The sequence below is a fragment of the Suricata suricatta genome, chromosome 9, assembly GCF_006229205.1.
Source record: "Suricata suricatta isolate VVHF042 chromosome 9, meerkat_22Aug2017_6uvM2_HiC, whole genome shotgun sequence".
In the NCBI taxonomy this organism is placed as follows: Eukaryota; Metazoa; Chordata; class Mammalia; order Carnivora; family Herpestidae; genus Suricata; species Suricata suricatta.
Window position 1 is genome coordinate 68,905,779 of NC_043708.1, and position 27,283 is coordinate 68,933,061.

At 40.6% G+C, this 27,283-nt stretch overlaps 1 long non-coding RNA gene across 1 annotated transcript in view; it reads right to left on the reverse strand.

Annotated features, from left to right (window-relative positions):
• The window catches only part of LOC115300700, a 37,444-nt gene extending 22,826 nt beyond the window's left edge, over positions 1 to 14,618 (reverse strand). Inside the window, exon 1 of the long non-coding RNA XR_003912788.1 lies at positions 14,546 to 14,618. This is a non-coding gene — a long non-coding RNA (uncharacterized LOC115300700). The remainder of the gene's footprint in view (positions 1 to 14,545) is intronic.
• Positions 14,619 to 27,283: the final 12,665 nt, after the last annotated feature.

Here is a 27,283-nt window from a genome sequence, read left to right on the forward strand (position 1 = left end):
AAAAAACAAAGTCCATGATGGCAAATACACCTGAGGATACAGGAAAGAAAAAGACCCAGAAACTACATTAAATTTAGCAAGAAAGAGATGTCAAAGTGATGACTTTGACAAAAATGATCTCAATGAATTGGGGGGGGAGGGGAATTGGCAAGAATTGGATGGGATATGAGGTGAGAATGTGGAAGCAAAAAGTAGAAATGACATTTTTAATAAATCTTCCATAAAGGAGAACAAAAGCATGGAGCAAGAAAGAGATTTAGGAAATTCTGATTTGTTTTCCAGATGAGAGATTATACAGAATGTTTACATGTTGATGAGAAAAATCCAGGAGAAAGCCATCATTTCAAAGTAATATGATTAACTGATGCTCAGATGAGTGATGAATATTGCCAGATTTTATATTAGAGTTTTCATATTGGTAATGTTTAACTATACCATTGCCAGGAATCCAAAGAAAAATATTAAAATCCTAGGATGCCAATTATTCTCTTTACCCCCAGTTCCCCGAGGATCATAGGGAACCACAGACAAGGAATAACAAATAATCAATTGCCACTCTACTAATTGTTGTTACAGTGCCTAGTACTCCAGTTCATAGTCTTAATAATGTTTGACTAAAACTCAGCAACTCAGGCATCCCCTTTGAGACTTGGATCCAATTCTTAAGATCTTACCCCCTCTAGAAAACTTAAGGAAGAAAGTCAATTGAAGATAGTGGTTTTGAATCCACTTGCACATCCCCCTAGAAGTGAAGAGAGAGCAAAGTGAAGGGGCTCTGTTTGTGCTACTTTAATAACAATGTCTTCTCCATTACCTATTAAGTCCCAATTAATGTCTTGAGTTCCAATAATTCATGTTAGTGACCATGCCTCCCTTCAAGGGAGAGCTAGCAAGGACGTGGGCAGGTTGGTCATAGACGGGCAAGTTCTCCCTGACTGCATAGGTGGATGACGGTGTTTTCTCCATGGGCAACTCATTCATATTTAACTTGAAAACTCTGAAGAGCCTGGCCCTCAGAGTGGAAATTTCAGACGCTGAGGTACAGGACTGGCAGAAAGACTTGGGATTGTGCTCTTTCCATCTCCCCTCATAGTGATGCTGGCTCCTGCCATGTGCAGTCTCCCTTGGGACTCTTATTCACTATAAAACCTCTAGAAAGCTCTCTTCTGTTTGCTTTCTCCATACCAGGATGCTCAAATGAACATTGTCTTTTCAAACAGCCCATAATTATCAAATCGCTTGATTTTTATTGCAAAGAAAGAATAATTGCACCAGAATCCAATGACCATGATTTTTGGGAAGCTCAAAGGGAATTTCATAATTCAGAATTAATTAGGCAATGAGAGAGAACAGGAGGCATATTTTAGTATATTAATTCATGCCAAGTTCAAACTCATTCCATCTCAGTTGCCCAGTGTGAATAATTATGCCATTAATTCATGGCTGGGAGAGAGCTATGGTGACTGTAATACATTTCCAAGCAAATAAAGAAAAATGTCACTTTTCCCCTTCAACTAATTCTCTGAATAGAGCTACATTATAATAATACCTTTATTTATTTATAGGGCGTAAATTCTCCAGAGCTCAATAAACTAAAGAATAAGCAAAAAGCTGAAGGGGGGCGGGGGATGGGGAGGGAGTCTTCCACCTAATTCTGAAACAAAACATTAGAGGGGAAAACTGACTAAGGGGAGAAATTTTTAAAAGAGCTTGGGAAAGGGCTAAAGGGAAGAGGTGATGATGTGGCTTTTCATCTCCCTCACCTTCTATGTAACAGTCTCCCAGTGGTGACTCGAGAGGACTAGCAGTCTGGGGGAAGAAAGTTTCATAGACATTTCATCAGTTCTGAACAGGACTCCGGGCTCCAATCATCCTTTGCTGTCAAGACGATGCAGGCCAGCCTGCCCCCTTCCAGATGCCCTTACAGTTCGTGTACGGTTTGTTGAGAATACTAGTATTGTGGGGATCAGATCCCAGGATTTCTGATTTATGAGTTAAGGGAAAGAGAAAAGGCAAGGAAATCTCTCAATCGCCACCTTTTTGGTTTCCTGCGGGCACTGACAGCATGGCGCCCTCTGGTGTTCAGACTGGGTTCTGTTACAGTCCCGGCAAGGCAATCCAGAGCAATTTTTTCCCCCACAAGAGGGAGCAATACAGGGAAAATAAAATTATTAGTGGAAGACAATTTTATTTTAAAATAAAAGTTTTACTGGGTTCGAAGAGAAATGTACATTCTTAAAACCCGGATTATGCAGTTTATTGAAGAGAAGTTCAATTAGAATCTGAGAAGAGAGTTTTAGTTACTAAAATCATAAGAAGCACATTTGATACAGCAACCAAGAGGAAGTATCTAGTCATTTACCCCTTGTGCACACACAGCCCTTTAGAGAGCCCTAGGTGTGTCCATGTGCTTTAACTCATTTCAGCCCCAAATACCTGGAGATGGCCATCTTGAACCCTGACCTTTCCTCAGGGCTCCAACTGGTCCGCCCAAACTCCATATATATGTCCAAGGGACATAACACATGGAACGGTGTGGAAAACAGAACTTTTGATTCATCCTCTTGCTCCCTTACCTGTTCTTCCCTCTACTCTCCCTCGTTGGCACCACCATCTCTTAGCTACTCAGGCCCAAAGCCTAGGAATCACTTTTGACCCCTCTCTTCCACACGTTTTACTTCCAAATCACTGGTAATTCCTGTTAGGTCCATCCTCATGGTAATGCTTAGAGGCAAGAACTATCCCAACTAGTAGGTGAACATTTGATGAGTAACAGAATATTATGTACTTTCAAAGGGTCTCCCCACAAACATTTACTAGTTACAAAAGTGAAATAGTAACCTTGCTATCACGACTAATAGCACTGATTGACAACAAGTGCCTCCTGGTGTCCTGAAGGAACAGAACTCAGCATCGCTTCTATGTTCTCCCTGCTGAAAGCCCACAGCATGGATCCAATCATGAGGAATTCTCAAACCCAAATTGAAGCCATTTTACAAAATAACTAGCCTTTACTCTTAAGAATGTCAACGTTGTAGTGCCCCTGGGTTGAGCAACTGACTTCAGCTCAGGTCATGACTCACAGTTCATGTGTTTCAGCCCCGCATCAGGCTCTGTGCTAACAGCTAGCTCAGAGCCTGGAGCCTGCTTCAGATTCTGTGTCTCCTTCTCTCTCTGCCCCTACCCCATTCATGCTCTCTCTCTGTCTCGCAATAATAAATAAATGTAAAAAAAAATTTTTTAAAAGAACGTCAATGTCGTGAAATATAAAGACTCAGAAGCTATTCCAGATTAAAGAAAATTAAAGAATGATAGGACAAAATGCTACACATGGTCTTGGATTTCCTGTCATTATAAAAAATAGAATTAAAGCAACTAGAGAAATAGAAATTCTGTAAATTATATAATAGCACTATAGCAATATTAACTGTTTTAAAATTTTTTAATGTTTATTTATTTTTGAGGAGACAGTGAGGGAGACACAGAATTCGAAGCAGGCTCCAGGCTCTGAGCTATCAGCACAGAGCCTGATGCGGGGCTCCAACCCACCAACCATGAGATCATGACCTGAGCCCAAGTCAGATGCTTAACTGACTGAGCCACCCAAGCAGCACCCCTAGCAATATTAACTTATGATTTAAATAATGGTACTGTGTTTTTAGTTTAATTTCTTGCATTTGGGGGCATCTGGGTGGCTCAGTTGGTTGGGCTTGATCTTGACGCTTGATTTTGGCTCCAGTCATGATCCAAAGGTCATGAGATTGAGCCTGTTGGGCTCTGCACTGACAATGTGGAGGCTGCTTGGGATTTTCTGTCTCTCTCTCTCTCTCTCTCTCTCTCTCTCTCTCCCCTCGACCCTGCCCCTCTTCTGCTTGCATTCCCATGCACATTCTCTCTCACACACACAACATAAATAGATAAGCAGTTTTTAATAAAAATAAATTAAAATGGCAATTCTCCCCCAATTAATTTATAAATTAATGGCCTGCAGGCACTTGTGGCAATCTGAAGCTGGCGGTAAACACTGCTGCTCTCTGCAGAGCTGTGTGAGATATCAGACAGGAAGCCACCACATCCGGCTCTGGACTCTCTTGGGTTTTTTTGGGACCAACCCAGACACCCTGAGGCTGTTTGCTTTCCTTGCTGCATCTGCCCCCCGCTTCCACTCTGATCACCATAAGCTCCTTTTACATTTCTCTATACTACAGGGACACCCCACCTGAGCGGCGCCCTCAGCCCCAGATTCCCCTCTGCCTCCCCTCGTCTCACCCACATTCACGCTCTGACTTGGAGCAAGACTTTGAGAAAGCTTCACTAGAGCTGACTCAAGAGCAGAGACCAGGACCCACCCCCAGTGTGCCCAGCGTGGGGAGCAGTGGGAATGGTGGTGTAGGGGGACGTTAGCTTCTCTCACCTCAAAATGAGATAAGAAGCTGAGTTTTCTTAGAAATGACCTCCATATTCTGGTCACTCATGAGGGGGCTTCTGATAAGTGATGCAGCAGATGTCCTCTCGCCCACCCACTTCTGTGGTCACACATGCCACACGGAGATGAGCAATCCTTTCCAGGCACCCTCTCTGCTCCACAGCCTGGTGGCTGGGCCCCGCACATATAGCTGTGGTCCATGAGCTCCTATATGTAGGTGGCTTCTGACATGGAACTTTCAGGTTCTAAGTGCCTCAGTCCTGTCCTCACTTTCTCCCCTCCTGTTATGTAATTCCCCGAAGCCCCTTAAAGGAAAGGCATCACAAGTGCTCACACACAAGGCTAATTCACAGAGCTTCACGTGTCCTCTTCCCTGTTGAGCCTGACACAGCCTGCAAAGCTACACCAACACACCGCAGCACCATCTGTGAGGTCACCTCTGAACCATCGCCTCTTCTAAAGTCCTGTGAATGAACTCAGGCCATTGAGACCAAAGGATGCTGTGTTGTCACCTCCCCCCTCTTTCCTCATACTAGTCTTAGGATTTGACATTCCGGCGGCACAGCAATTCTGCTTGTGCCTCATTGTCTCTTAGAGTTTTAGGGAAAAGAATGCTTTCATTTTGTGCTCTTGACCTCTCTCTTCCACAAGCTGAGCTGAGGCACACCCCCGGGCTGTCTCCCTGTCTTTCTCTCTCTCTCCTTGCATTATCCTTCTCCTTTTTTTTTAAGTTTATTTATTTTGAGAGAGAAAACATGTGCACACACTCACGCAAGCAGGGAAGGGGCAGAGAGAGAAGGAGAGAGAGATTCCAAGCAGGCTCTGTGCCTCACAGTCTTGAGATCATGCACTGAGCCAAAATCAAGAGTCAGTCGCTTAACCAACTGAGCCACAGAGGTGCCCCTACCCCTCCTGCTTTGACCCAAGACTGATGCTCCACTATGAAGCTTTCAATAAAAGGGATGGCTTTTGTCCTTCTTCTGGTTTCTAGAGAAGTAGAGCACCTTATTGGCTGGGCCCAGGTCTATAACCTTATTTGGCTTCTAGCCTCCATTAGATGGAATTTGAATCTCACTCCCTCACACATTCAGCTGCTTCCACTTTCATTTTCCCTCTGAAACCCTAACACCTCTCAACTGTCTCCCTCGGGCCCCAATATGGCTTCTTGAGAGGCTCTCTCCAGCCTCCATGCTTTCAGTCTTCCGTTCAACAATTACAGGAGCATTTATCAAGCATCATCACTTTTACAAACCCACCCAACTTGAGGAAAACCAAGAAACGTTCAGTCATGATGAAGGCAAAATTGTAGGGATAAGGATCTCTATAGCAGGTGTGTTAGTAAAGCAGTGAAAAAAGTACAACTAATATAATTGTTCTGAAATAAATAACTGAATATGAAATGATATATCTACACAATGGAAAATTAGGCAAGAGTTATAATTATTGGTGTAGAAAGGTAATTCTCAAACTGTCAATGAACAGACTGCATCAGAATTAGCCAGGGGCTTGTTAAAAGTGCTGGGGGCACCTGGGTAGCTCAGTCAGTTAAGCGTCCAACTCTTGGTTTCAGCTCAGGTCATGGTCTCAGAGTTCATGAGATCAAGCCCCACATCAGTTTCTATGCCGACAGAGCAGAATATGCTTGGGATTCTCTCTTTTCCTCTCTCTCTGTCCCTCTCCCATTCATGTGCTCACATGCTCTCCGTCTCTCTCTTTTTCTCTCTCTCTCTCAATAAATAAATAAACATTTTAAAAATACCGAGTTCTGGGCACAGATCCAGACTACAGAATCCAAATCTCTGGGAGTATGACTTGGAATCTTTATTTTAATAGGCTGCTCCAGTATACCTAGTGCATATTATATTTTAAAATTTACATCCATGGAAGTCAAGTTAACCATGAAGGAAAATGGTCATATATATTCTTAGTTAAAAATTATAGGTTATAGAAAAGAGCTATAATATAATCCCATTTTTCAAAACAAATAGTGTAAATACCTAAAACTGAAAGTATACTTGCCAAAATATTAAGAGGACTTAGCGGTAAGTTTATGGACAATTTTTATTTTACTCTTTTTACGTGTTTGCTTGTTGTGTGCAATTGCTGCATTTCCAAAATAGTATTTCATGAGTACTTAGCAAATGATAAAAGTTGTTTTGTTTTTACAGAACTGTATAGGTGTTAAACTATGTAAGACTTTTTTAACTTTTACTTTCACTGTGGATTTAAGAAAGCAAATGTGCGGCAGCTTGCAAAATTTTACACCACCTGATAGAATTTTTAGATGAAGAATCTGAAACAAAGGGGAAATTCTGGTATTAATATAAAATGAAGCCAGGATTAAAGTCGGTTTCCAAGCTGTAAGTTTGGCACTTCCTGATGTCCCATGGTAACTGAGCAGACCAGGGCAGTTAGGAAGGGGAGGAGTGAGGGATTACAACAGATTATAACCAAGACAACAGATTCACGACAGCCTTGATTCGTTTTCTGTGTAAGTCCCCACTGGGAAAGAGTACAAGAAAGCAAGCATAGGAGAGAAACCTCCCTCTGCTACAATTGCTGGGCACCCAGTTTAGTGACTGTCCCACACACGTAGCTTACAGCCTGAGATTCAAGTTCCAGTCTCAATAAAAAGTCAGGGACATTACAGGATATCTGGGTGGCTCAGTTGGCTAAGTTCTTGGTTTTGGCTCAGGTCATGATCTTACAATTCATGAGTTCGAACCCCACACTGGGTTCCACACTAACAGTGCAGAAACTGCTTGGGATCCCTCTCTTCTTCCCTCTCTGCTCCTGCTTCGCTCACTTTCTCTGTCTCTCTCAAAAATAAATAAATAAACCTAAAAAAAATTTTTTATGTCAGGGATGTTATAAAAAGTGGACAGGGGAGGGGAATAAACATGTCTCCAAAGAAAATATACAAATGGCGACCTAGCACCTGAAAAGGTATTCCACATCATTGCTCTTTAGGAAACTGCAAATCAAAACCACAAGGAGATAGTACCTCACACCCACACCCACTAGGATGGCTACAATTTTTTTTAAGAGGGGGTAAGGGGGCAGTGGGCAAGGATATGGAGAAATTAGAACTTTGTACATTGCCATGGGAGTGCAAAGGGGAAGATGTAAATGTCAAATGGCGCAGCCCATGCAGAAAACAGTTTGGCAGTTGCTCAACAAGTCATACAGAACTACCCTGTGACCCAGCAATTCTGCTGCTAGGTATCAAAAAACTGAAAACAAGAATTCTAATAAATGCCTGTACATGAATGTTCTTGGCAGCACTACGCACAATAGCCACAAACTGGAAACACCCCAAATGTCCATCAGCTGATGAATAGATAAGCAAAATGTGGTCCATCCATGTAATGGAATATTATTCAGCCCCCCAAAAAGGAATAAAACACTGATGCTACAACATGGGTGAAACTTGAAAATATTCTGCTGACATAAGGAAGCCAGACACAAAACATCACATATTGTATGACTCCGTTTTCATTAAACATATGGAATAGGCAAGTCCATAGAGATAAACATAGACTGGTGTTTTCCAAGGCCTGGGGCGAGGGGAAATGAAGAGTGACTGCTTAATGGGTGTATGTCTTTTCAGGGGGATGAAAACGTCTTGGCACCAGATAGAAGTGATGGTCACACCGCACTGCGAATGCACTAAATGTCATTAAATTGTACACTTTAAAATGGCTCATGGTTGGGGCACCTGGGTGTATCAGTTGGTTAAGCACCTGACTTTAGCTCAGGTCGTGATCTCATGGTTCATAAGTTTGAGCCCCACATCAGGCTCTGTGCTGACAGCTCAGAGCCTGGAGCCTGCTTCAGGTTCTGTGTCTCCTTCTCTCTCTGCCCTCCCACACTCATTCTCTCTCTCTCTCTCTTTCTCTCTCTCTCTCTCTCCCTCTCAAAAATAAATTAACATTAAAACAAATCTTTAGTGAAAAGTTTTGAAAAATGACTCATGATTAATTTTATGTTAAGCGAATATTTCCCTAATTTAAAAAATAGCAGGAATAACTTAGTAGGTGTCCTTGGTGAAAGTTAAATCTGAGAATGCTGAAGTTTTCAAAAAGATTCTGGAGAGGAAGTGGAAATAAGTAGTCCAGTTTGGAGCCCCTGAGTTTGATAGGCCCATGGGGCATTTAGGTGAAGGTACTAGAAATCAGTTCAGATTATCAGTCCCAGCTAGGGAGAGAAGACTGGGCTGGAGCTCTAGATTTGGGGTCATCAGGCTGGAGGTAGTTTATACATGTGAATTCTCCTCAGAACCCCTGGTACAAAAGGAGTGGAAAATAGGCCTCATTGGAAGAAATTCCTTCATTGTCCCTGACTGATTCCTCTTTGAAAGGTTTCCTCATCAGTGAGGGCTTTGTATTCATTCGCTGTTTTTAATGAAGGTGGAGGGTTGTATACAAACTCTCACAACCCAGAAAAGCCCTGGCACGGGGTCCCCGGCTGGTTCAGTTGGTTAAGAGTCCAACTCTTGATCTCAGCTCAGGTCTTGATCTCAGCTTCGTAAGTTCAGTCCCTGCGTTGGGCTCCATGCTGGGTGTGGAAACTACTTTAAAAAAATAAAAGCCTTGGCTCTGATGGGAGTGGGTTTCTCTAACGTAACAAAATAGTAAAAAATCCGACTTATGTTTGACACATTATCAGAACAAGTAACCACAGGCCCCTCCTCCTTAGCTTCCTTCTCTCTGTACCAAGCGAAGTGTGAGAGGCCTCCCTGGCCCTTCCCAGCATGTGGTCTCCGGTGTTTGTGGTAGGCTTACTGGAGAGCCCACTGGTGTGATCTCTGTCGTAGAGATCTGGTGCTGTGATTGGCAAAGCCAGGTCACACTTTCTTCAAGTCTTCTCATTTGGAACAAATTTCAGGGCACAAATTACTTTTTAAATGACATTTAAAAAAGAAAATATGGTTGGGGAGGATGGCAGGATAGTTGAACTAGGTGATGTGCATTAAGAAGTGCGCTTGCTGTGATGAACGCCAGGTGTTGTAGGGAAGCGTTGAGTCACTATATTGTACACCTGAAACTAATATAACTCTGTGTTAACCAACCGGAATTAAAATAAAAAACTTTAAAAGAACCAATAAGAATGCAAAAAAACCCCCACAAAAATAAAAAAGAAAATATGGCAAATTCATTAACTGTGTAATCTAAATAAAGGGTGTGTAGACATTTCTTGTGCCATTTTCTCCATGATTACATGCTGAAAATATTTATAGCAATTTTGAACAGAATCTTTAACATTACAGTGATTTGGATTTCACACAAGTTTATTACACAGAAGATGTGTTCCAGGCACTAAGCTAGGAAGTCTCACACATGACTAGTGCCTGCATGATGGACTATTTTGGTGACATTTTCTATTCCAAATAAATTCTCTAAGCTGTAGGTTACAATGACTAATGTTATGGATGATCCCTTGGGTCTATTAGAGGTCAAGATGAAATTTGGCTTGTATAAGATTTGAAATAGAAGGCATTCCCTAAACCCAAAGTGATAACATTTTGGGAAGTTCAATCACATAGCTTCATTTTCTCATAGAGCAGAGCTGATCCCCCCCAACTACATGTAGAACTTTCCAGAGCAGGCTCTTCTGCTTGTCTACTCTCTGCCATGTGTTCCCAGGGCAGCCCATCTGTCCGATGCTGGTTCTGGGGCAGGTCCTCTGACAGCACGATGCACGTGGACTTCCTGACAGTGCCTCTGAGGTGGTAGGAAGGCTACATTACTGTGGGCTGCTGTCGCCACAGGTCTGGGTAAACCAGTGCTCCTCTCAATCCAAGCACAAACTCTAGACTGAGAAGAAAATCAAGGAGACATGGAAGGCTCACTGCCTTCCCTCACCTAGTCTTAGGTGTAAGGCCAAGCCTCTTGGACACAGATAATGAAACTGTTATTCTGAAATTCCTATATTAGGTTGAAGCTCTAACCCCTTATCATCATGGGGTATCATTGTCACTCCTATTTCCCCTATAAAAAAAAATGAGGCCAAAAAAAGCTAAATGTCAAGATTTAATGTTATGCCAAGTTAAGCCTCCAACTCTAATTTCTGCTTAGAATTTCAATTTTGACCTTAATTTAATTTCTATCTTAGTATTATGGAAGGGAAACTTTAATGAGTTTCTTTTTTATTGAAATATAATTGACATATAACATAATTAGTTTCACTTGTACCACATAATGTTTCCCTGTATGTATATGCTGTGAAATGATCACCACAATAAGGCTAGTTAACATCCATCACCACACGTAGTTACAAATTTTTTTCTTGTTATGAGAATTTGTGAGAGCTACTCTCTTAGCAACTTTCAAATATGTAATACAGCATTATTAACTAGAGCTATCCCCAGAACCTACTTATAACTGGAAATTTATGTTTTTTGACCATCTTCACCCATTTCACACCCCCACCCCCAACCCTGCCTCTGGCAAACCAATCTGTTCTCTGTATCTATGAGTTCAGGGCTTAGGTGGGGGGAGGGAGGGCTGGGGGGAGTGGAAATTCCACCTATGTTAGATTATATGGTATTTGTCTTCCTCTGACATATTTCATTTAGAATAATGCCCTCGAAGTCCATCCATTTTTTTAGATCTTAATGATTATTTATTTTTGAAAGGGAGAGAGAGAAAGTGCATGAGCCAGGGAGAGGCAGAGAGAGAGAAGGAGACACAGAATCCGCAGGCTCCAGGCTCTGAGCTGTCAGCACAGAGCCCAACACAGGGATTGAACTCATGAGCTGTGAGACGGTGACCTGGGCTCAAGTTGGACACCCAACTGACTGACCCACCCAGGTGCCCCAAAGTCCATCCATGTTGTCACAAATGGCAAGTTTCCTTCTTTTTTTAATGCCTAAATAACATTCCATATATATTTTTTCATACACACACACACACACACACACACACACACACACACACATATATATGTATATATATATGAAAGGAAGGGACAAAGAATAAAGAATAAAGACAAGATGCCCTTTAAAACCTCTCCTAGAAACCCTGCTCAGTGACTTCCGTGGGCTAGAACTCTATCACACTTAAAACCCTATGTGCAGAGGAGTCTGGGATGGTCAGTATATTTAACTGGGTGCCATTACCACTCTGAGTAAAATGGGAGTTGGTTATTGAGGAAGAAGGGGGAGATGGCTACTGAATAGGCAACTAGCAATGTCAGCCTCCATTTTGAGAACAAAGACACAAAGCCTTAGAGCCTTCTTCACAAATGTGAGCCAAGAAATGTTGGGGCTGTTTGAAGAGATCTTTTTAAGTTCATTTATTTACTTTGAGAAAAAAGAGAGAAAGCACAAGCGGGGGGGGGGGGGGGGGGGGGGCACAAACAGAGAGGGAGAGAGAGAGAGTATCCCAAGCAGGCTCTGAGCTGCACAGAGCCAGACACAAGGCTCAAACTCACAAACCATGAGATCATGACCTGAGCCAAAATCCAGAGTTGGATGCTTAACTAACTGAGCCACCCAGGAGCCCCTGAAGAGATGTTAAAATCCCTGAAGATAGTATAAAATTAATCAGTAAAATTCATCTGCAAAGGTGGAGGCAGAGGTGGGGGCGGAGAAGGCTGAGGTTGGTGTGGTGGCTGAGGCCGGGGAGGCTTCACAAGACGAGGGGGCTTCTGAGGAGACTGAGGAGGAACAGGAGACTACAAGCCACAAGGGAAGAAGACGAAGTTTGAATAGTTTCCACCCATCTATCTTTGGTTTAAAAGAAAAGAACTCTGCAAAAACAGGGATTTTACTCTATTCCCTGATCAATGACAGAGCCTTCTGAGGACATTCCAAGACGGTCCTGTCGTCTACTTGGAAATTCATATAGATAACATTTCAAGGGGGATACCCTCTTGGTTTTGATTGGATATCCATATAAATTTTTAAAGAGGTGAGCAATACAGCTATTCCTTATCTGTAAGTTTTGAATTTATATTATTTCTTCCCATGTACAAAACTTTTTTTCCTACAAAAAAAGTCATCTGCTAAAGTAGACTCTCTAGGGGCCTCTGTAGTGATACCCAGATTAGCAACCTGAATATAATGGGATACTGCTAGAGCTTACAGCCAAAAAGGACATTTTGATGGGTTTGCTTTGTCACCAGGACAAGACTGATAAAACTCGACCTGAGCTTTACGGAAGAAATCTACCCACCCCACCCCACCAAGTCTTTAGGGGGTGGCAGTTGAGGAGTTAGCAGGAAAAGCCACAAGCCTGCCATTTTACTTTTCCACCTTACTGTTCTATAAACATCTATGGTCTAACAGGGTCCTTCCAGCCCATGGCAGGGAGCCTGCTCTGGGGCCACCAAGAAGTTTTTTTTATTCAGTTAAGGGTGAGATCTTTGAACTGTTTGCCAAGTGTCTGTATGCACTTGAAATGCATGGAGCAGGGAGATTCTCTCTGAGAACCTGGAGATGTAGGCCCAAGCAGTGGGGGGTTTCCATGACCCCATCACCTCAGCTCTTTTCTCCTTTATTCCTTCATGTGAGTCTTCTCCTTCCTAGGCTAGCCTGGCCACCTGTGGGGCTCCACGTGCAGTATAAACCTTTCTTTCTGAGACTTTTCTCTCCCAGTTTAACTCATAAAGTTGTTCAAGGATACTACTAATGCCACAAAATGACTTAAGACTACTCCCCCTCACCATCACCCATAGGAGGTACAAGATGTAAATTTTGAGAATTTCCATTCCTTGAGGTGACATGCAGAAGCCAAATCTCAGAACACCCAAGAAACAGTCCCTAAGTGAAGGGTTTTTATACAATACAGAAGGAGGTGGGATGTCCAGGTCTGGGTAATTTTCTTTTTTTCTTTTTTCTTTTCATTTCTTTTTTTTTTTTTTTTTTTTTTTGAGACAGAGAGTAAGCAAGAGCATGAGCAGGGGAGAAGCAGAGAAAGAGGGAGAGACAGAGAATCCCAAGCAGGCATCACACCTCTTGTGGAGCCCAATGAGGGGTGGGATCTCATGACTGTGAGATCATGACCTGAGCTGAAATCAAGAATGGGACACTTAACCGACTGAGTCACCCAATCACTACCAGATAATTCTTAACATTCAAAAAGAATGTATAAAGTACCTTCTCTGTGTGTGGTATCATACAAAGCACTGGGAATCAGGGTAAAGAAGAGGGACTAAATAAGAGAAGAGGATGCTGAGCTAGTGATCCGAGACCCTGTCAACTAAGCATTAAAGCTTAGGCCTTATCCTCCAGTAGGAGGGGCCCAAGGGAAGGGTCAGTTCTCCCTCACAAGAGGGCTGAACTCAGACACACCAGGACTTAGACATTTGAGTTGGGAGATATCTATCTACGCTGTAGATATCAACTGATTTATATACTTATCATTACAATGTGTACAACAGATTTCAGCAAAGTGTCTTGTTGTAACCCAGACTACACATCATGATAAGTTTCAGAAGGAAGTAAACAATCTTGAGAAAGGAAGATCAGCTAACAAGATCATCCAGAGAAGCCAGGCTTTCCAGAAAGGCTGCCCAGGGCAGGGGCGGCTCTGCACACCAGGTGCTCGCCCTCAGAGGTAGAAGGAAAGTGAGACCTCCGTGGCCCCCGCCTCTCCCTCGTGCAGGTTCCAATATTTCACTGGTCCCTGGCGTACTTCTCCTTCCCTGGTGTCCCCATTGTCAGAGGCAAATAACGGAAGAAAATCAAGAGCTTGGGTTCCCAGCCAATATCCTGGGTGGCTTGGGTTCAGAAACAACAGGGCAAGTTTGGACTTGTCTGAGTTAAACTGTGAGCAGTGTGAGCTGATGAAACAATACGGGGAGCAGAAGGAAGCTGGCTGTTCTTCTCTACACCGTTTTAAAAATGGTCGGTCCTATACCAGCCTCTGCAGCCGTGAAATTATTCAACAGTTTAAGAAATTGTTTAAATAAAAATTGTATAAATTATTTTTAAATTATTTAAACAATGTTTAAATTATTTTTAAAAGTATATTTTTAAATTATTAAAATGTATTTAAAATACCTTTAAATTAGTAAATTTTTGAAAATTATTTTAAAATTTTTTAATTAAATAATTTAAATTATTTTAAACCATAAAAATTATCAAATATTTAAGTAATTTAAATATATGTTTACCTGGTACAAAAATTTAAGTTCCACAAGCATGAAAAAGTAAAAATCCTCTTCTCACCTCTGACTGCTAGTCATCCTGTTTCCGTCCCTAAAAGAAACAGATCAGTGATAGATTTTTGAGATTCATCTGTGTTCATACATATAAGTATAGCCTATTTGTGTTAATGGATGCACAATAACCCACTTTATGTATCCATTCCTAGGTAATTTAGGTTGTTTACAATTTTTGCTTTAAAAAAAAAGGTCTCTCAAATGAATCATGAAGATGTGGTTTATCTATACAATAGAATACTACATGGCTATGAAAGGACACAGGTCTGAACCAAACTGACTCCATGACAGGCTTCAAGTTTCCCCTCTGACCTTGGAGGCCTAGGTGTCAGTTTCTCAGAATCATTAGACAGTAAAAGGGCATAGATTGCTCAACCAGGGACCACCCTAGTAACACCCAATCAGAAGCGGCCAGCTAAAATGCTTAACATTCCTAAGGGCAGGCCTAGAGATAGAAGCTCTAGATAATCACTTATTGCTTAAGGCTAGTTACACCCTACGTGAGGGTCCTGGGCCCATTCTGTAATTGGTTAACACTCTAAATGTTGTGATTGGGTCCCGCCAACAGTAACGAACACTCTGGACAATATGTCTGGTTAAAGTTACTGCCAATGATGTTATGCAATAATGATTGGATCATTGTACCTATGTCACAATTTCCTGTAATTCCCCCTTCCCAAACCCCGTAAAAACTCGGCTCAGCCCGTGTTCGGGGCTCTCAGCACGGATCCACTGCACTGGTAAAATCTGTGAGCCTGAGTTTAGGCCCGGTGAGCCTAAGCTCGTAATAAAGCCCTTTGCTTTTGCATGCGTCACTCGGTCTCCCTGGTGGTCTCTGGTTTTGGGGGACGATATTGAAATCTGGGCATAACAGCAATGAGAAAGAATGAAATCTGACCATTTGTAGCAACGTGGATGGAACTCGAGGGTGTTATGTAAGTGAAATAAGTTAGGCAGAGAAGGACAGATACCATATGTTTTCATTTATATCTAGAATAGGAGAAACTTAACAGAGGACCATAGGGGAGTGGAAGGGGGAAAAATAGTTAAGGAGAGGGAGGGAGGCAAACCATAAGAGACTCTTAAATATTGAGAACAAACTGAGGGCTTATGGGGATGGGGGACTGGGGGAGAGGGGTGATGGGCATGGAGGAGGGCATTTGTTGGGATGAGCACTGGGTGTTATATGGAAACCAACCTGACAATAAACTATAAAAGAAAAAAATAAACATTGAAAAATAAAAAAAATTTAACATTAAAAAAATTTTTAATTAAAAAAAAGACACACTGAGCACCCTTTTCCACGCCTCTGTGTTCATAAGTGCAAGAGTTTCTCCAGAGTAGATCTTTAAAGTGGACTGGCTGGGTCATAGAGTATATGTACATTCACTCATCTTTGGTCTTACCCAACTGCTTCACAAAGTTTCTGTTTCAGTGTTCTAGTATTGTAAAGCTTAATCCTTTTTGTCAGTCTACTCAGTGTGAAATCAGAAATCATGAGGGTTTTAATACCACTTCTCTGATCACTGGTGAGGCTCTTTATTTTTCAAATATTTACTGGCCATTTCAGTTTGCTCTTCTATGACTTGCCTGTCACATCCTTTGCACATTTACATTTGAGTTGTTTTCCTTAAGAATTTTAAAGATTTCTTTATATATACTAGATGCCTTTTTCAACAGGTTATTGTAAATATTGTTTCCCAGCCCACAGCTGTTTTCTTTTTCTTTTCTTTTTTTTTTTATTTTTTAACATTTTTATTCATTTTTTTTTGAGAGACAGAGACTGAGCCCAAGCAGGGGAGGGGCAGAGACAGAGGGAGACACAGAATCTGAGCTGTCAGCACAGAGCCCAGTGCGGGGCTCAAGTTCACAAACCACAACATCATGACCTGAGCCAAAGTCGGCCCTTAACTGACTAAGCCACCCAGGCACTCTCCAGAGCTGTTTTCTATATTACCACAATACCTTTGGTTAAAACAGAAGATTTAAGTTTTCCAAGACTCCTGTTAATTTCTGCCTATTATATTTGAATTCCACATATCTTATGGAAAATGGAAGACACTGATTTCTGGCAAAACTCTTCATTATTTGTCGTAACGTTCAGATACTCCAGACCCTCCAGATATGGGATCACCTCAAGATAATTACTTAAGTGTAGCAGAGAACACTTTCCATCCTCAACTGCATGTTTGCATGGCTAGCAAATATTACCTCCTTAGGAAGGTCTTTCCTGACCCCTGTAAAACGTCAGGGAAACCTGTCCTATTCTCTTAATTCTTTTTTCCTTCAGAGTACCCACCACCATTCATAATCACACATATGTATGTTTATTTGGCTAACGTATGTCTCACTTCTCAAAGTTAGAAACTAAATTGGTATTGCTGACCATCTGATCCCCAGTGCTTCGTACGATGCCACACACAGAGAAAGTACATAACACATACTGTTTCAATGTAAGAATTGCCCAGACTTGGACATTCCACCTCCATTTGCAGTATATAAAAACCCTACTCTTAGAGATTGTTTCTTGAGTGTTCTGAGATTTGACTTCCCCATGTTGGCTCAAGTAGTGGAAAGACTCAGAATCTGCAGGAAACACCATCTCTGTCTTTGATCTAAAGCCCACAATGATCTCTTTATGAGGTTCCCGCTGTGGCTTCGATGACTGTAAAAAGTCAACGACTCTTGCAACAGAGTAAACCCTTGAAGAGTGATCTGTGGTGACAGCAGTTAATTTCAAGATTGTGGTTATTGACTAATCAAAATCAAAATTAGTCCTCAGCCTTAACTCAGGTCCCAGGCATTTTGCACTTTTTCCATGACACATTTTCAAGGGACTATTTTATTTTATTTTCATCAAGTCTTGGGCAATGAAAGGGGTATCGAGGTTATATTATGACAACCAGTAGACTGGTTAGATCTACTTTCCATGTTGATGCCATAGCACAGTATTATCACATATAGTCCCCCATCTATAATGCTCTCATTGTCTGCCTGTCACAGGTTCCCTATATATCAAGGTCCCTTTTCTCCTCAGCCTGGCTAGAGTTCGGGTTGGAAGCAAGAAGTCAGTTAAAAACATTGATGTGGAGTATCAGGTATATGGTGTACAGTCATTTTATAAAAAGGAGGAAAGAGGAGGGTGGAAATCACATAGGAAGGAGAGAATTCCTAAAGATGAAAATCTATTCTTTAGTGACACAAAGAAATAGAAAGACATTCCATACTCATGGATTGGAAAAATAAATATTGCTGAAATATCAATACTACCCATAGCAATCCACTATGTAATACAATCCCTATCAAAATACCACCAGCATTTTTCACAGAACTGGAACAAACAATCCTAAAATTTTTATGGAACCACAGAAGACTCCAAATAGCCAAAGCAATCTTAAAGAAGAAAAGCAAAGCTGGAAGCATCACAATTCTGGACTTCAGGATATACTATAATCAAAACAGAATGTACCGGCACAAAAAACTATATTGTAATCAAAACAGTATGGTACTGGCACAAAAAAAATGGACACATAGATCAACAGAACAGAATAGAAAATCCAGAAATTAACCCACAGTTATGTGGTCCCTTAAACTTTGACAAAGCAGAGAAGAATATCCAATAGAAAAAAGACTGTCTCTTCAACAAATTGTGTTGGGAAAATTGGACAGCTACATGCAAAAGAATGAAACTAGACCACTTTCTTACACTATACACAAAAAAAATTCAAAATGGATGAAAGACCTAAATTTGAGACTTGAAACCACAAAAATCCTAGAAGAAAACACAGGCAATAATTTCTTTGATGTCAGCCATAGCAACTTCATTCTAGATAGGTAATAATAAGCAAAAATAAACTATTGGGATTACGTCAAAATAAAAAGCTTCTGCACAATGAAGGAAACAATTAACAAAACTAAAAGGTGACCTACAGAATGGGAGAATATATTTGCAAATGACAAAGGGTTATTTCTGTTAAAGGGTTAGTATCCAAAACCTATAGAGAACTTATAAAACTCAACATCCAAAAACAAATAGTCCAATTAAAAAATGGGAAGAAAACATAAGTAGACATCTTCCCAAAGAATACATCCAGACAGCCAACAGACACATGAAAAGATGCTCAACATCACTGATCATTAGGGAAATGCATATCAAAACTACCATGAGGAGTGCCTGGGTGTCTCAGTCAGTTAAACGTTTGATCCTTGATTTCAGCTCACGATCTTATGGTTCATGAGTTCAAGCCTCAGGCTTCAGGCTCTTCACTGACAGCACAGAGCCTGCTTGGGATTCCCTGTCTCCTTTTCTCTCTGCCCCTCCCCCACTAATGCTATCCTCTGTCTCAAAATAAATAAACTTTTTTTAAAAAAAGAAAGAAAACAAACTAGCAAAGGGGGAAAGAGAGAGAAACCAAGAAACAGACTCTTAACTATAGGGAACAAAACGATGGTTACCAGAGGGGAAGTTGTTGGGGGGATAGGTGATGGAGATTAAGAAGGGCACTCGCTGTGATGAGCACTAGATGATTTATGGAAGTGCTGAATCTAATATTGTACTATATGGTACACCTGAAACTAATATTACACTGCACATTAACTGGAATTTAAATAAAAACTTTAAAACATTTTTAAATTTATTCTTCCTATAAAAAAGCAATACTGAAGTTATACAACTGGTCTCCACTTTTAGTGTGTCTCGTTCCTAGAAAGGAACTTCATAGTGGAGGGTAATGATATGCAGGAAGAGGGCTACATGTCACACCATATGAAAGTAATACACAAAAGGCAAAGCGGACCTGGTCAAATGCCAGAAATGAAATAACCTATAGAGACACAGAGAAAATAAGAGATGAAGTCTTTTTCACATGGATTAAGGAAAAAGCCAAAATGAGCTGAAGACAACTAATCCATTCTAAAAGATTCCTCCATGTCCGATTTTCCTGGAAATCTCAACAACCTCCTGGAAAGCCATTCTCTTTTCTATCACTGATTCTTCAGCAATCTTTTGAGTATCTACTAAGTAATTTATGAATTATCACTTTGTTTCTCATTACCCTTTTCCTGATGACTCCACATTCATCCCATACTTTAAAGCCCACATCATGTCTTATCATCCCCATCATTCCTGACTGCATTAAATAAAGCTCATATGTCTTCACAATGCACATTCGGTTATTCTTTGGCTGTTTTTTTGTCATCCTCTGATTGGACAATCACACAACAGTAAAACAGGAAGAATGAAGTACTGGAGGAGTAAGGGAAAATACGACCGATTTTGAGGCCAGCAGGGTTTTTTGGTGACTTTATAGGACTGAGCCCCAACTCTTCCTCAATTACTATTTACCAGTAAAGACATCTCATTTTCCCTATGAGATGTTTTGCCTGTAGAAGGCACAGGATAAGTTTCCTTCCTTCAGTGGGGGTGAGAATCTTGGAATGCTCTTTATAAGGCTACAATGCTGGCTTTATTCTACCAATAGAAAGTATGTAGGTGACATTCCTGGGCCCTGGAAATGCACTGTGAAAGGGGATAAGAAAAGACCTTCCATCCTAAACATCAATTATAAAGAGGGCAGAAAGATCCAAAGACTGCCATGAGGGGACACCATAAGGAGGAAAGATTTTAATGGAAGGTTATTCTAGGAGATTATCTTCTCTGTAAATTATGAAAAGACTCCTTTTGAGCTTCAACTTCCAATCTGAGATACAAGGAGGAAATGTTAAAAATTGTTCTTTCCCACTTTGTCCTATTCTGACTGCTATAGGAAATAGAAGGAGTAACAGTTTATTTGGGGAGTGCAAGCCCAGATCAATCACATTGAGGAAAACTAATGGAGTCAAGGAAAGATGCAATGCCACATGATATGGGATATCACCACAGCCAGCCATATGTCACAAATTGCTAAGGCAAGTTGCTCAGCAAGCTTGGTCACCCAGGGGCCTCTCCACAATTACAAGGGGTGTCTCAGACCGTCTGGTCCTGGACAGTAAGAACTAGAGCAGGGCACAAACTTTTCCTGGGCAGAGGCCCAAGAAGGACTTATCCACAGGAAATCATATCCCAGAATAAGAGGGAATATCAGTTCTTCCTCCTCAGTTTTTCTTCAAAAATAAATCGGTTCCTTGAGTCCAAACTACTGCTCCTATGTTATCTCTATAAATCTCTAGCCTGGTTATCCAAAACATGGAGAAGCCAAAGCATTTTTCTCTGTCCAGCCCTGTAAGGGACCATCACAACGCCCTTACTCACTAGAACTTACCCACCTGAGGGCGCCAGGGTGGCTCAGTCGGTTGAGCATCAGACTCTTGATTTCAACTCAGGTCATGATCTCACGGTTTGTGAGAGGGAGCCCCACATCGGGCTCTGCACTGACAGCATGGAGACTGCTTGAGATTCTCATTCTATGAATTAAATTAATCAATCAATCAATTAATTAATTAATTAACTTACTGTGCCTGGACCCACTACCCAGTAGCAATTTGCACCTACAAATTACTATTAGGCAGGAGTGGAGCTTGGCCTCTGTGCCCTGATGGTCCCCTCTGAACAAGAGAACCCCCTGGGCCCCGAACACAGGAGCATACATCAATGTCAGACCACCAGGTCCAGGGAACTTGGATGAAAGCTTAGAAACAGAATCCATAGGGCTACAAACCCTTCCCTTCTCTGGTCCAGTCCCACTTTCTCTCTCAGATCTTCTCTCACATTCTCCCCTTTCAATCTCTATAAACTTCAATCTCTATAGACTTCCCACTTGAGACCTTTTCTAAATTCAGGCCTCCCAAGGAAAATAGCCAGGAAGAGAATATTCCAGTATTGCACACTCTGTGTGCTACAAAGCCTAGAGAGAAGGGCTTTCCTGTGTTCTCGTGGGAAAAGCAGAAGCAGTAATTTTCTTACTAGATGAGGAGCTGAGTAGATGGTTTCTGAGGGTTTTGTGAACATTGTTGATTAGATTAAGGAAATTTCCTTTCATTTTGGTCTGCTAAAAGGATATCTTTGTTATCATGAATTGAATTTCCTTGACTGCTTTTTCTGTCTATTGAAATAACTACATGATTTTTCTCTTAGATCTGTTTTGTGGCAAATTAGGTTAATTGATCTTTCTAAGGTTCAGTGAGATCTGCATTCTTTGTGTAACCCTAACTTGCTTGTGGTATATTGACCTTTTTATATGTTGCTGGACAAATTTCAAGAGTGCATACCTGGGACAGAGTTTTTGTGTCATGAATCATGAGTGAGATTGACCCATAAATTTCCTTTCTTATTCTGTTATTTGTGCCAGCCTTATAAAGTGAGATGGGTAATGGCCCTTCTTTACGTCTTTTCTGGAAGAATTTGTATACATTAAAAGTTTCCCTTCCTTGAATTTTAGTGAAAATTAATAGTAAAGCCATCTAGATTAGTTCTGTATGTGGAAAATTGCTGATTGTTGATGCAATTTCTTCGCCAGTTCCAGGATTACCTAAATTTGCAATTTCTTCTTGAATAGGGGTTAGACAGCGATATTTCTATTTTGTCTGAAATTTAAACATGTTAGCATAAAGTTTTTTAAATAATATTCTTGGCTTATCTTTTAATGGCCTGCAGCATTTGTAAAAATACTCCCTTTTAACTTCATAATATTAAATATTTGCTCCTTCTCTCTTTTATCCTTGATTAGTTTCTCCCGAGATTTGTCAATTTTATTAACTTTTTTCAAATAATTAATCTTTGCTTTATGAAACCTCTCTACTGTATGTTTGCCTATAATTTCATTAACTTTTGCTTTCTTCCTCCTACTTCACTGATTTTTTTCACTTATTAATTTCTAACTTCTTCTGATATATAATTTCATCTTTTGGTAATATATGAGTTTTAAGACTAAATTTTCCTCCACTTGCATTCCACAATTTTTAATAAGAACTGCTATTATTCAATTCAGAACTTTTTACTTCTTTCTAAATTTTATTTTGACCTGTGGGTTATGTAAAAGTATGGGCTTTTTTTCCCTAATATTATAAAGATTTTTCAGCTGCCATTTTATTGATTTCTAGCTTAATTATGTTGTGGCCAGAAAACAGTCCAAAGATTTATATTTTTGGAATTTCTCTAAATTTGCTTTATAATCAGTATATGACCAATTTTGGCAAGTGTTTTCTGCATACTTCTAAAAAACAATATATTCTGCGCTGAGGTGGGTGCAATGTTCCAAGTGTGTACCTTAGGTCCAATTTGTTCATTGTTTTGTGTAAATCATTCTTACTGATGGGAGGGGGGCAATTCCTGAGACTATCTCCCCTGGAGTTCTTTCTGTTTTTGTTTTCTATATTTTCTAGCCATATGATAGGTGCATTAAAATTTTAGATCATTATGTCTTCCTGATGAACTTAACCTATTTATTGATGAGCCTGTTGGTGAAAGAGCCCTATTTATTTTTGCAGATGCTTTTGATTTAAAGTCAATTTTGTCTGGTATGCATACACCTATAATGGTTTTCTGTGGTTATTGTCAATGGTGTATTCATTTCCTTTCTTTTCCTTTCAACTTTTTAAACCTGTCTATTGCACAGAACACATATTTATATTTCGTTTTTCATGGCTGACCTGATATTCTTTGACTTTTGACTGGAGCATTCCATATGTTTACATTTAATGTAGTCATTGGTGTATTCTTTTAAATCTACTCTTATGCTTTTTCTTTGTCCCCACCTACTCTATGTTTTTACCTCTCTTCTTTCTTACCTTTTCTAGGATAGATTTCTTTTTACTTTTTCTTTTTTCCCTTCTACTAATTTGAAAGAGATACATATTTCAAAATATGTATACATATTGATTCAAAATATACATATTAATATTCTTCTAGTGATTACATAAAAGTACATTATGTTTCCTTAACTTATCAAAGACCAAATTTAATCAGGTTTACCCTCCTCCCTGAAAATAAAGGAAATGTCAGAACTTTAATCTCATTTACCCTCCCTCTCCCAACAATTCTGCATTTTAATTCCAGCCTATTTTTTATGCACTATTAGAAATTGTGATTATTTTATATAGACAATGTGCATTTTCCTTTAATAGTTTCTAGTAACTAGGTTAGTTTTGGTTTCTTTCCATATTGTACTCTAATAATTTCTTTTGATATTTCCTCCAGCTAGTACTTCTCTTTTCTGTTATCTTCTGTCTGTAAGCCAAACCATCCATTCAATTTTTAATTTTGTTATTGCATTATTTTTTCAAATCCTGTTTATCAAATTTGTTATGACACTTCATATTTTCCTGTCCTCTACAATTATTTTTAAGTTTGTATATGATATGTGCCAGATAATTCCAACATCTCAAGTACTCTCTGGCCTGTTTCTGCTAAGTGTTATTTCTGCTGACTCTTCCTCATGGTGTCATGTTTTCTTGTGTTCTTTGGCATTTTGATTACATGCAGCTTGCCACATTTAAAAAGATGTTGGGGGGATTCTGGTCAAGATGGCAGAGAAGTAAGGAGCCCCATTACCTCCGTCCGCCCACAATTATCAAACTGAGAAGAATTAAAAGCCATAGCTCTCTGATCTCCAAGAACAGAGGTGTGCGCACAGAGCCCTTATTGACAGCAACCTCATGGATGCCTGAGTGAGTGTGAACTGGGACAAGAGACTTTGGGGGAGGGAGCACTGGCCCAAAGCAGAGCTGGGAGACAAAGCACCCAGAGGCTTGGCACTGGGCCCACAGAGAGCTATGTGTCCACAGGTGCACAGTTCCATGGACAGTCGCGCGCAGGACAGCGTGTGGCCAGAGCTGCACAGATCTGCGGAGCCGTGCAGGGCAGCGGAGAAACCAGGGGAAGAGAAATAGAGACTGATTCACTCATAGCATAATCTCTGGAGAAGGGGGACCTCACCCAGGACTGAGAGCCACTGGGCGCAGAGAGAGAAATCCATCTCCATCAGCGGGCTTGTTCTCCTTTGGGTCCAGCAGCTCACTGACTTCAGGCAGAGCCAGGGGAAAAATTAACTTCACAATCCCCCTACTCAATCCTGTCCAGAAAGCCACACACCTGCAGGAGATTTTAACTGTGGTGGCAATACTAAGTGCGGGGGCAAGCACTTAGAAACCGGGCAGAACTTAAAAAACAGAAACAATTAGACCTGCCCAAGGCACAAGGAGGTTCAACTCAAGAAAGTGGCTGGCAAAGCATGGTCTGAGGGGGGCTTGGGGCGCCGCCATTCTTCTCCCCGCATCCATTAAGGCGGGACCTCAGAGAGCAGCCCCTGAGTCCCGACCTACCTACACCAAGCCACACCCATCTGCACTGGAGAGCTGCTGTGTTTTTGCTTATTATTTTTAATTGTTTTTTTCTTTCTTTTCTTGATATTTTTACCTTTTTATTTTCCCCCTGTTTTCTCTTTTCTATTTTCCTATTTCCTTCTTTTCTCCCTTTCTCCCTGTCTGGGAAAGATCAACATTTAGGCACTGCTGTGCTTAGATGAACTCTTACCATCCAGATAGTTTTTCCTTTATCTCATCCTTATCTCCCCCATCTGCAGGTTTTAAGCTCTCAGACTGTCCTTTATCTCTGGCTGTCGAGGTCCGCCGCCCCCCCCCCACCCCCCGTCTCTTTTCTTTCCTGTTCCTTTTTTTCTTTCCCCTTTTGGTTTTCTTCTTTACTTGTTCTGTCAGTACATTTGTGTGCTTGTGTTCTCTGTGTGTTTCTCTGTCTGTTTTCCTTTTCAGGGCTACCTCAAGAAACAACCCAAAGCACACATGGTGGAAAGTCCCAAATATCGCTGAGTAGGGAAATAAATTAATCAGAGGCATAACAAGAGAAACCAAGAGACATCATTAAAAGAACATCTCCTGAAATGACAGACCCTAGACAGTAAAAGAGCCACCTTCAATAGAGATATACTAATAGACGAACAGTGTAGAACAAGCTTTTAATACGGACAAAAGACAGAAAGCTAGCCAAAATGACAAAACGAAAGAAACTCTAAAGAAACTCCAGAAAGAAATCACAGCTACAGAACTGCTCAAAACAGACATAAACAACTTAACTTAACAAGAATTTAGAACAATTGTCATAAAATAAATCACTGGGCTTGAAAAAACCATCAGGGAAGCTATTGATACACAGACTAGGGACCCTCAAAATAGCTGTGACGAGTTTAAAAAGGCTATAAAATGAGGTGAATAATAAGATGGAAGCTACCACTGCATGGATTGAAGAAGCAGAGAGGAGAATAGGTGAATTAGGAGACACAGTTATAGCAAAAGAGGAAGCCAAAAAAAAGAGAGAGAAATTAATACAGGAGCATGAAAGGAGAATTAGAAACCTGAGTGATGCAATCAAATGGAACAATATCCGTATCATAGGAGTTCCTGAAGAGGAAAAAAAAAAAGAGAGAGAGGTCCTAAAGGGGTGCTGGACCAAATTATACACGAAAATTTCCCCAATCTGGGGAAAGAGAAAGACATTGAAATTCAAGAGACATACTGAACTCCCCTAAGACGTAACATAAACCGACCCTCAGCATGACATATCATAGTGAAACTGGCAAGATATAAAGATAAAGAGAGAATTCGGAAAGCAGCTAGGGATAAAAGGGCCCTTACATACAAAGGGAAACCTATCAGAGCAGTTGTAGACCTATCTACTGAAACTTAGCAGGCCAGAAAGGAATGGCAGGAAATCTTCAATGTGATGAACAGGAAAAATATGCAACCAAAAATTCTTTATCCAGCGAGCCTGTCATTCAAAATAGGAGAGATAAAGGTTTTCCCAAATAAACAAAAGTTGAGAGAATTCATCACCACCAAGCCAGCCCTACAAGAAATCCTAAGAGGGACTCTGTGAGAAAAAGGTAGCAAGAAATATAAGACACCAGAGACATCAATACAAACACGAAACCTACAGAGAACACAATGAATCTAAACCCACATTTTTCAATAATAACACTGAATGTAAATGGACTGAATGCTCCAGTCAAATGACACAGGGTAGAAGAATGGATCAAAAGCCAAAATTCATCTATTTGCTGTCTAAAAGAGATTCACCTTAGACCTGAAGACCTTCAAATTGAAAGTAAGGGGATGGAGAAATATCTGTCATGTGACTGGACGCCAAAAGAAAGCTGGCGTAGCCATACTTGTATCAGACAAACTTGACTTTAAAGTAAAGGCAGTAACAAAAGATGAAGAATGACATTATATAATAATTACAGGGTCTCTCAGCAATAGCCCTGCTAGGTATTTACCCAAGAGATACAGAAATGCTGATGCATAGGAGCACATGTACCCCAATGTTCATAGCAGCAATGTCAACAATAGCCAAAACACGGAAAAAGCCTAAATGTCCATCACCTGATGAGTGGATCAAGAAGATGTGGTATATATACACAATGGAGTACTACATGGCAATGAGAAAAAAATGAAAGATGGCCATTTGTAGGAAAGTGGATGGACCTTGAGGGTGTCATGCTAAGCGAAGTAAGCCAGGCAGAGAAAGACAGATACCATATGTTTGCACTCATAGGTCTAATAGGAAATTTTCAGAATGATCTAGCTTCAAGAAAAGCAAGCAGTGAGTAGTGCTTAAGAAAAATTGATTCAGTATCTAATGGATAGTTGATATCTTCACAACACAGCATTTTATATACTGTTAAGTGAAACTGCAATACAATCTAAGTTTATTTTGGGAGTGTTTGCTGTATAATTGGATTT